This window comes from Microchirus variegatus (genome assembly GCF_963457635.1).
Source record: "Microchirus variegatus genome assembly, chromosome: 3".
Taxonomy (NCBI): Eukaryota; Metazoa; Chordata; class Actinopteri; order Pleuronectiformes; family Soleidae; genus Microchirus; species Microchirus variegatus.
The window spans coordinates 35,553,817-35,564,938 of record NC_139804.1 but is presented as its reverse complement, the minus strand read 5'-3'; positions in this window follow the sequence as shown (position 1 = coordinate 35,564,938).

The window sequence follows — 11,122 nt, the reverse complement described above, 5'->3', positions numbered from 1 at the left end:
TGGGATTTTAAAGCTTCCACCAACCATCCACTAACAAAGGGGCTTTTTGAAGGGCTTCGACACGCGAGTTGCCTCTACAAAGCAAGCTGTGTGTTTGAAGTTCACCAAAAAAAAAACCTCACCACCCCTTTAAAAAATGTCTCAACCAGGTAAGAAGCAGTGGAGATGCATTTACATATTCATGGCTGAAAGAGGAGAGGAAGTTGAAGACATGCAGGTGTGGATAAATATGAATTTTCATATTAATATTTTTTACAAACTTTTATTAATCGGCATTGGCTGATTGTTAAAAAAAAATTGGCGACATGTAAATACAGAATCACAGATTTTTAAAAAAACATGAGACAGATAGAGACACCTCCTGAGTGTTTCTCTTTGTTACACTTATCTACAGTATGCTATGTATGCATTTCATGTGTGTCGGTTACCGATAGGGTGGAGTGTGTACTTGTATGTGTGTGTGTATGTGTATGTGTGTGTGTGTGTGTGTGTGTGTGTGTGTGTGTGTTCTTGTACTTGCGAGGGTTTTTAACCAACAAAGTGAGGTCATTTTTACGGAGTGAGGACATTTAGGCCGGTCCTCACTTTGTTTTCATTGAAATCACTTCCTTAGGTTGCTATAACATGCTATACTCAATTTGTCAAAAAAAAACAACTCACTTTTTGGACGACATAGTATAGTATGTAGTTTTTGTAAAATGTTGGGTCAATTTTTTTGTAAAATTTTGGACGACAGTATAGTATGACTGTTTGTTTTTGGACCAAAAATTTTGGACCAAAAATTTTGGGTCACATTTTTTTTTTCAAAATTTGGACCAAAAATTTTGGGTCATTTTTTTTTCAAATCATGGACGACATAGTATAGTATGACGTTTTTGTCAAATTTTGGATCAAAAATGTTGGTCAAATTTTTTTCAACTTTTGGACGACAAAGTATAGTATGACGAAAAATGTAAAATAAATCAATAAATAAAAGTTTTCCTGCCCTTTTTGCTATGGGGCTCCACCTGCTGACATTTTATGGTACTGCAACTGGTAGTTCTTTATAGATGTCATTCATGAAGTAGATATTTGTAATTGTGTTAATTTATAAAGTGGAAATGCTGGTCCTCACTTTGTCAGCGACCCAGTCCTCAGTATGCAGCAAGTACAAGAATGTGTGTGTGTGTGTTTGTGTGAGAGAGAGAGGTACCTTTGGGACAGGTGTAGCACTGCTTGCAGGTGTTTGTAAAATGATGCTGATGGATTTTGAGGTCCAGTGTGTGTGGGTAACACGATACCTAAAGGGCTGCCTAGCCCTCAAGACACAACATGTATGTACACACACACACACACACACACACACACACACACACACACACACACACACACACACACACACACACACACACACACACACACACACACACACACACACACACACACACACACACACACACACACACACACACACACACACACACACACACACACACACACACACACACACACACACACACACACACACACACACACACACACACACACACACACACACACACACACACAGCTCATCTGTTAGCATATTCGCTCCCTGCTAATCACTATAGCATGTATGAGCTATTGCAGCTTTATTTACTGGTCCATGTCTGTGGGTGTGACAGTGATGTTCATCTGAAAATATGATCCGATTGAGCCGATTATTGATTATGTTTGGTTACATAATGACAACATTGAGCCGTGTTGTTGTTATACGATATCTGTGGGTAACCAAGAGACACTGCACCAAGGACAGGATAACTTATTTTGGAAGGATCTGTTGTTTGGCATTCAAAATTAAACGATGAGTAAAACATTTATGAAATGTCTACGGTTAAGATTCCCCCAGACAATTCGAGTCAAGTCATGTATATTTTATGATCATCAGAGACAAAGAGAGGCCCTGGATTGTGTCAGAATATGAGCACTGAAAATCCTGCTCCAACAGGACAACATTTCAGTTGTCAAATATAAATATTATACATTTTGTGGCAACAGATCGTAGCTGATTTTTTTGGGAAATTTTTTACATTAGTCATCACACACAGGCAGAGGGAGAGAGCTCAATACATGGATGCACAATGATACAGTACATACACAGGTGTGCTGCTGGGGGAGGGGCTGTCACCATCCCTGATCTACCAGCTGTCAGACTCCACCCCTCCCTCACTCCATCACCATGGAAACCACATAAATAATAGAGCCCGCAGTGCATGCAGGGAGCCACTGGGCCATGAAGACAGCATCTCATTAGAGCCAACTTTCACAACGTGAGACACATTATGAACCGCAACACTTTCCAACCCTGTCCTACTATGTCCAAAACGGTCCTACGCTGGTTGCGCTGACATGTGCGTGACATAAGGTTTGGATGAAACACCTTTAAACTCCTCCTCATGGAAACAGAAACCACATTTTACTGGAGACGTGCATGGAAAATCAAAACTGACAACACGGAGAACCAAGAAACTTCAACTACTTTGATAATCGAGTCATTGTTTGAGTGTTTTGTAAAATAACACAAGTCGTTTTGGTTTGTGGACAAAACAGGACATTTGAGAACATCATCATTTCAAACTCTGGGAATTTTTTCAACAATGTATGACATTTTACGGACAAAATGCCTAACTGATTAATCTAGTTTGATGACAGTATGACAGTAGGGCAGTATGATGTAATAAAAACACAAAGCAGGACTCTGACCATTTCAAAGAGAGGGATGCCGTATATGATTTGCTTATAGGTCTTAAAAGACTTATATTGTGTTTTCAGACCCAAGAAACAAACTTAGTTATGGCCAAATTACCATAATTAAAGTGCTTTTAACAGCTCCAGAGCTGCTTTCCACAGATGCCAAATAGTGAGCTGCTTGATATGTCCACCGACAGGTCAACTGCCAAATACTGAGCAGCATGAATCATCAAATTCACATAACTCACTGAGAGATTCAAACATCTAGCTAAGCTGAGCCACAGTGAATTGACTGTTCACTGCCACAGTGCCCCTGAGCAAAGCACACAATCACACCAGGAGGGTGAGCTGCAGTTTGCGTCACAGCAGGTGAGCTTACCTGTTAACGTCGCGTCTGGCTCGCTCTCTGCTCGCTGAAAGGCCGATGGGACAGATTTGAGCTGCAGCCTGCACAAAGACAGAGGAACAGCAGTTACCACTCACTGTTCATCAACTCTTCACCGTCTATGACAGAGTCTGTGTCTGATCTACAGCTGCCATTATCAGTCCAGTCGTTCCTACTGTTTAAAAAGGGACACATCATTACATTACAGATAGGGCTGCAACAACGAATCGATAAAATCGATAAAAATCGATGACTCAAAGCGTTGGCAACGAATTTAATTATCGATTCGTTGAGTCGCGCGATTAATACGTCGCTCCTAGGCGCGGAACTGTTAACAGATGCCGACTGTTTCATGCCGGTTGATGCACAACTTATATTTTAGGCGGAGGCGGAGAAAACTGTTCGACCGAAATCTTCTAAAATGTGGGAACACTTTACCATTCATGAACCTAATCTGTCGATTATTTTCTCGATGAATCGATGAATCACTTGATTCATAAAATTGCAGAAAATGTTAAAAAAACATTGATCAATGTTTGTCAAACCTGGAAATGACAATGTTCTTGAATGTCTTGTTTTGTTCACAAACCAAATGATTCAGTTTTAATGATTTCATGGTTTATGTGGAGCAAAGACTGAGAAAATATTCACATTTAAGAAGCTGAAACAATCAGAAATCTTGTTTTAATCATGAAAAAAGCTTCAAACCGATTAATCGATTATCAAAATAGTTGGCGATTCATTTAGTCATTGATTAATAATCGATTAATCGTTTCAGCTCTAAACGAAAGCATTAGTGTGTGTGTGTGTCTTTTTTTCTTCTTACTTTAACCTGTGTGAGTATAAATTAATTAATTAATTAATTAATTAATTAATTAATTAATTAATTAATATTATAAAAAATGTGTCTGTTCTGTAAATGTATGTATATCATACCTTGTATGTTTTTTTGTGTTATTCCAGTAAGTTCTGATTTTTTTTTATCATTTAATATTACTTTTTGATAGCTCAGAGACGTTGGAGCAATAACCAGTTGTTTTTACACTTTGAATTTGAAATGTTCCGTTTTTGAATAAAGATGTGGCAATTACAAATGTTTTTTTATACGATTCATCGATTAATCGAAAAAATAATCGACCGATTAATCGATTATTAAAATAATTGTAGTTGCAGCCCTAATTACAGATCAATTGTTAATATTATAGCACATCAGGGTGTCACATGCTATGTTTCAGAACAGATTGAGGATGTGTTTATAAATATTAAAATAGATTTAATTCCATATGATATGAAACTTAAATGTATTGCTTTGTTGGCACTAACCACATTTTATAGTCCTGCAGCGAACAGAGAAGAGTGACAGTGATGATGAGATGAGACAATCTCAGAGATGTAAACAGGATTATATTATATTATATTAAAAAAAAGTTTTACACAAATACATAGAGGCGTACACCATGCACACTCTGTGTGTATTAATGATTCAATCGCACACTCTTCTTCCACCCTGCACATGTTTTAAGTGTCCTGGCACCATGTGAATGGGACTGTACATTTATAGAGGTGTGATTGTGACCTGAAGTGTAAAACGGGGGGTGGCTGTTCAGACGAGAATATAAATCACCCCAGTCCATTTTGGAATCGGTTTCCTCGTCTTTCTTCTTTTCTTAGCGGATGACCTACACGTGCCAGCATTCAAACAGTGTGTTTTAGGAAACTGTAACTGTTTGCATGCGTGTACGGCGTGTTGTTGTTGTCGTCGACAGCTCGGACAAAGTTAGACAGATGAAGGGTTCAGGCGGAGTGAAGGAGGGCAGGAGGTGAGAACGTCAGTCATGCAGCTGTCCACACATTCACATCCTACTGTGAGAACACACACACAAACACAGAGGGTAATGTGTGTAATACCAGGCAGAAGGTCAGGCACACACACACACACACACACACTTGTAGATTACGGCTTATCAAGGTGTGCGTTAAAAGCAATGTGCCACCATCTGTGTGTAGCTTGACAGTCATGTGTTGCCCTTTTTCACCTGTGCTGCTTAAACACACACACACACACACAAACTCACACACACACTCAAGAGTGACAGTTGGTGCAGCGTTAAGCCCAATTTATACTTCTGCGTAAAGTGCTCTGCGTAGGTTACGCAGAGTCCTCTGCGTCGACGCAGAGCCTGTCGAAGAGCCTTTGCGTCGTCTCCGACTGCACGAAATATTTTTTAAGTGTCCGTCACTCCGTCAAGGGACAACGGAGACGGCAAGAGCTGCGATTGGTCCTCAGGACAGGCCGAGCGAAGCTGCTCTGTGCCGGCTCACAGTGAGCACCGAGCGTCCACAGTGGCGGAGCTGTTCACCGCCGATAACGCCGCTGCCAAACTATAAATACGTCATATCTTAATTCACAAACCACATGTTTAGACTCTAAATGGCCAATTTCTCGCCTCATATTATCTTAAAACTGCGTTCCGTGACACAGAAAAGTGAGAAACAGCCACTGTTTCAACAACAACAGTCTTTCGCTCTCTTTCCTTCTTGGACACCATTGCTCACTGTAGCCAGAAGCAGAACAACCTTGCGCATCGACCCCTACTGATCGGGCGGGAAATTGCAGCGCGTGTCCGTCACCAGGACGCAGAAGTATAAAGGCTCGAGGCGTCTCCGTGACTTTAGCCTTTGCTATTCACGTGCTGTACAGGTGAGCTGCACGTCTCTCACACAGAATCATGACTTATTATCTGATGGATTGATCTAAGCCTCTCACAGCAGTCAGATACCACCTCGTCGATAACACATTATGAAAATCAGCAAAATTGCATAGGTGAGAATCTGCTTCCCAGTTACAGCAACACACACAAGTGAATGGTCATGTGACATTAGATTATGAGGTGCGTTATTATGACTGCAGTTGACTTCTAATATACAGATCCACTGCAAAAATGCAGTGAATGCAGCCCTAATCTCAAATTGCTGGTCACTAAGACTAGAAAAAAAAATTGCAACTCCTGATTCGCTCCAAATTAGCTTTGTCTGTTCAAGTCAAAGCTGACGCATCAACAGTCGTGGAAATTGGACCTGTCCCATGGCGACTGTAAATCTTATCTATGGGGTGAAACACACACACACTGATTTAGACACAAATGTGAAAGTAATTGTGTTTTGTGGCTGCGTGGCTAATCATTTCTGTTGAGCATGCAGATATCTGATGGATGGTGACAAGCTGCTGACAGAGACGCACGTGAGGAAATGTGTTGGATAATCGCAAACTACATCTCTGAAGCATTGACGGCATTTAATTATATCAAGAAAAAGGCTTAAGATTGGGAAGATATTCAGTGCAAATGAAGCACAAATGCATATTAGTTTTAATACGTTGATAATCTGCTTATTGTTTTCTCTATTGACAAAAATGGGAAAATAATCTAGGATGGAATAGATTTTCTTTATCCAAAACTACTTAATTCACATCAGGAAAATGGAAATATTGAAATATTATTTTTTGCTTAATGGCTTAAACCAGTGTTTTTCAACCAGTGTGCCGTGGCACACTAATGTGCCGTGGGAAATTATCCAATTTCACCTAATTCGTCTAAAAACATTATTTGAAAACGAATAATTAATTACTGCAAATAATATGGATATAAATATTCAAGACACTTTGATAAGAATGACTAAATTGTTAATATAAGGCTACAGAGTATCATTTTTTTAAACATTTTTGTTTGATGGTGTGCCTCCAATGAAAAAAAATGTACCTTGGCTCAAAAAAGGTTGAAAAACACTGGCTTAAACAACCCCTGAACTATCTGTTGACTCATTAATTGACTAATTCAGCTCTAGTTTGGATGAATGCTCGATAGAATAAAATAAACATTAACTCATCATCTCTCTGAATAAGTAACAATGACATGTCAAAAAGAAATGAAACACCATTTGCCCTGCAACACTGACTAATAATTCATTTTCAATATTCTAAGACAGAGAGTGCACGTGGAGGTCAGGCTGACATGTTCGACTGGCCATAATTCAAAGTCTGAAGAGTGTGTTGAATGAGAAGGAGGAGGGTGGTGTTGCTCATGTCTTCCTGTTAAAACACGGAGGTGAGAACACAACATTGCTCTGGGGAAGAAACAGAGACACAAATGAGAAGAAGGCTGCATCTCTGGGTGAAAGAGAGACAGAGAGAGAGAAGAAGCAGAACAGAGGCTGGAAACAAATAATAATATAAAATATCACGGACGTGAAAATCACCACACTTTTAAACTTAACGTGTGGTGTGAAATCTTAAAGACTTTGAAATAAAATTCTTTGTGCGGTTATATATATAAGTAATGAATATTAATGATTTAAAAATTATAGGTATGAAGGTGCAGGGCTGGGAAAAACAATTTGCAAAAGGAAGTAGAGCCTGCACAAACACTCACATTTACCACTTAAAGGTCCCATATTATTAACCCAAGTTAAACTAGGTCCTGGTGTCCTAATGAACATGTCTGTGTCATGCTTTAGTCAAAATATCATAAGGATGGACTTATCACCTATTGTCATGCAGCGTCGTCACAACCCCCGCTCCATATACCCTATAGTAATGTCCGTTTACCCGTAAACATTAAAATCGAAGAAAAGCGATTAATGCGCCACGCGGCACGGCGTGTATGTAAATTCCCATGCTAGAAAAAGACACTGAACGCACCAGTGTTACTGCGACTGAAAGTGACGTGTGTGGATCAACAACACAAGGAGAGAACGTGGAAACACGACAGAAAGGCAGCCTTTGGTTGAGAAGAAATGTAGGACAACATCTACATCTTTCTGCAGTGCTTTCAAACGCGTGCTCCTCATATCACCGATCCACACACGCCACTCGCTAACTGCAGGCACGTAACTGGTGCGTTCAAGGTGTCCCTCCAGCATAGGAATTTACACACACGATCAACAACAAAGGGCTTGTGAAGCATGTAATCATTTTTTTCATAAATAAAATACATCCACTGGACACACAAGTCCTCTGAGGCTAGAAGTTTGTGTAAAACACTGTGCTCCGCTGTGCAGCCGCTCTTCCTCCCTCGCCTGCACTCTCGTATTTCACAGGGACAAGGAGGAGCTACGGTGGAGCTGTGAAGTACTCTGTGAAGTACTCTGTGAAGTACTCTGTGAAGTACTCTGTGAAGTACTCTGTGAAGTACTCTGTGAAGTACTCTGTGAAGTACTCTGCCTGGCGGGGTGCCAACATTCACGGTGAAATATCCGCACTGTCGTCACTTGGTCAGGAGGTGTAAACATCGCATGTTTTATCGCCTATACTTACACAAAGTGGAACCACTAAAACATGACTCATGAGTCTTGTTTTTTCACAATTTGGGGACTGGTATGGCCCACTGAGTCCCAAATATAAGTACTAAAAGATTAAAAAGTTGATTTTGCACAATAGGGGACCTTTAAGCTTAAACCCACAGAGAGGCAAACTCTCAGTAAAAGTGATTTCACCCCTGAACAAAAGACTTGCATAATAAAATCTACATCACCTTAACCCTACGACATCTTAATAATATTTAAACCACTCCCAGAACTCCCCATCCTCACTCTCCTTCACCAAAACCCATAGGGAAAAATCATCATTTTTAGCTCCTGGTCTACTGCTCTTACATTTGTGACACTTGAACAGGGTCAGAAACTGCTTCCACCTGATATTCATATGTCTCTTAACACCGACGTCATCAAGCAATAACAGCAGAAACTCGCCGAGTTTGTTTGTTGTGATAAAAAAAATGTTTTCCTTCTGGTTCAAGTTTGAGAAGGAGACAGGAAGGGAGAGAATCCCTCAGGCAGAACTAGAGGAGACAGAGAAGAGGAGGAAAATATAACGAGTCAGTGGATGAGAGTAAAGCAGAGACTTCCTCCGTTTGACAGAAGAGAGAAACGAGGGCGTATTTATAGTTAACAGTATTATGGATGCTCCACTGGTTACGTCAGATGGAGTGAAGATGATGGATGAATGTAGGATGAAGACGAGGATGAAAGCGAAGGGAAACACTGAAGAAGAACGGGGAGAAAATGATAAACCTAATGAGGAACAGATGACAGAGTAAAAGAAAAAAGGGAATGAGGAGAAAGAAGTGTGTATGAAGAAGAAAAACTTCTGAGAAGACAATGTCGAGAGGAAGGAGCAGGATGAGGAGGAGATTTCCTCCTGGGTGGGAGACATCGGTGAAAATGATGTCATGGCGTTGGCATCTGAAAATACCATTATAGGTGTTTACAGCACTGGAACTCACACTCGTTCACCTCCTTTCTTCTCTCCATGTGAGAAAAGCAATGAGAGAGAAATAATATATTGTGTTTGTCAGCAGCACACACCCTGAACCAGAACTTACAGAGTTCTGTTACCACACACACACACACACACACACACACACACACACACACACACACACACACACAGAAGTCATTTTCTTTGGGTCAACCAAACACTGAAAGTTTCCACTGGGACATTCATGTGTTCATCTCCCAACAGACGTATAATAATATCCAACAGAAACCACCTACAGTATGCAATCATGTCGTGATATAACGCACAAGCTCTCTCACTTACACACACACACACACAGACAGACACACACCGACACGCACACACAAATGTCTCCATGAATGCAAGGCTGCAGGGTGTGAGCACAATACTTCAGCCCTGAAACATTCAGCATGCACACACACACACACACACACACACATCACACACACATTCTTGCACTTGCTGCGTACTGAGGACTGGGTTGCTGACAAAGTGAGGACCAGCATTTCCACTTTATAAATCAACACAATTACAAATATCTACTTCATGAATGACATCTAGAACTACTGGGTGCAGTACCATAAAATGTCTGCAGGTGGAGCCCCAGAGCAAAAAGGGCTGGAAAACTTAATTTTTGGTCCAAAATTTTACAAAAACATAATACTTACACTATGTTGACCAAAATTGAAAAGAAAATGTAACCAAAAATTTTTGGTCCAAAATGTAAAAAAAAAAACTCATACTATACTATGTCGTCCAAAATGTTTTTTTGTTTTTGTTGGACAAATTGAGTATAGCATGTTATAGCAACCTAAGGAAGTGATTTCAATGAAAACAAAGTGAGGACCGGCCAAAATGTCCTCACTCCGTAAAAATGACCTCACTTTGTTGGTGAAAAACCCTCACTGGTCCTCTGCTGCAAGTACAAGAACACACACACACACACACACACACACACACATCACACATTCTATTCTTCTGAGAACACTATACTGATTTCCATTCATTTGGAATGCTTAAAAAAAAAAGTTATTTCTAAACTTTTCTCGTTTAATCAAGTAATTCAAATGTCAGCAAAGTAACCAGAAATAATGAAAATCAAACAGTTATCAAAATAGTTGATAAAGTAATGGAGTAATTGTTTCAGCCCGATACCATTTAAGAGCTGCAACTAACGATTATTTACGTAATCGATACATCTGTCGATTGTTTTCTCGATGAATCGATTGGCCCATAAAATGTCAGAAAATGTAAAAAAAAAAAGAAAACGTTTGAAAAGTGTTGACGATGTTCTCGAATGTCTTGTTTTAACGATTTCTTTATGTGGAGCAAACAAACAAAGAAAATATTCACATATAAAAAGCTAAAACAATCAGAAATCTTGTTTTAATCACGAAAAAAGCTTCAAACCGATTATTAATTATCAAAATAGCTTAATTTTAGTTTAGTAATCGATTAATAATCGATAAATCGTTTCAGCTATATACACCATCCAATGCCTAACTTTAAACTAACCAAACCACAAATCATATATTAGCCCGAAACGTATCCAGTTCCTCAGAAATGAGGTTCTGAATCATTCATTAGAACCAGGTTTTGGTCTCCTTGAGGACTAGTGGTCCCAACAAGGTCAGCGTTAACAAGACCTAAGTCTCTAAAGAGGTAAAATAGAAAAACACAAACAAAGTACAAACAACCCTGTCTCAAAAAAAAAATACTTCTGACGCAACTTAAGT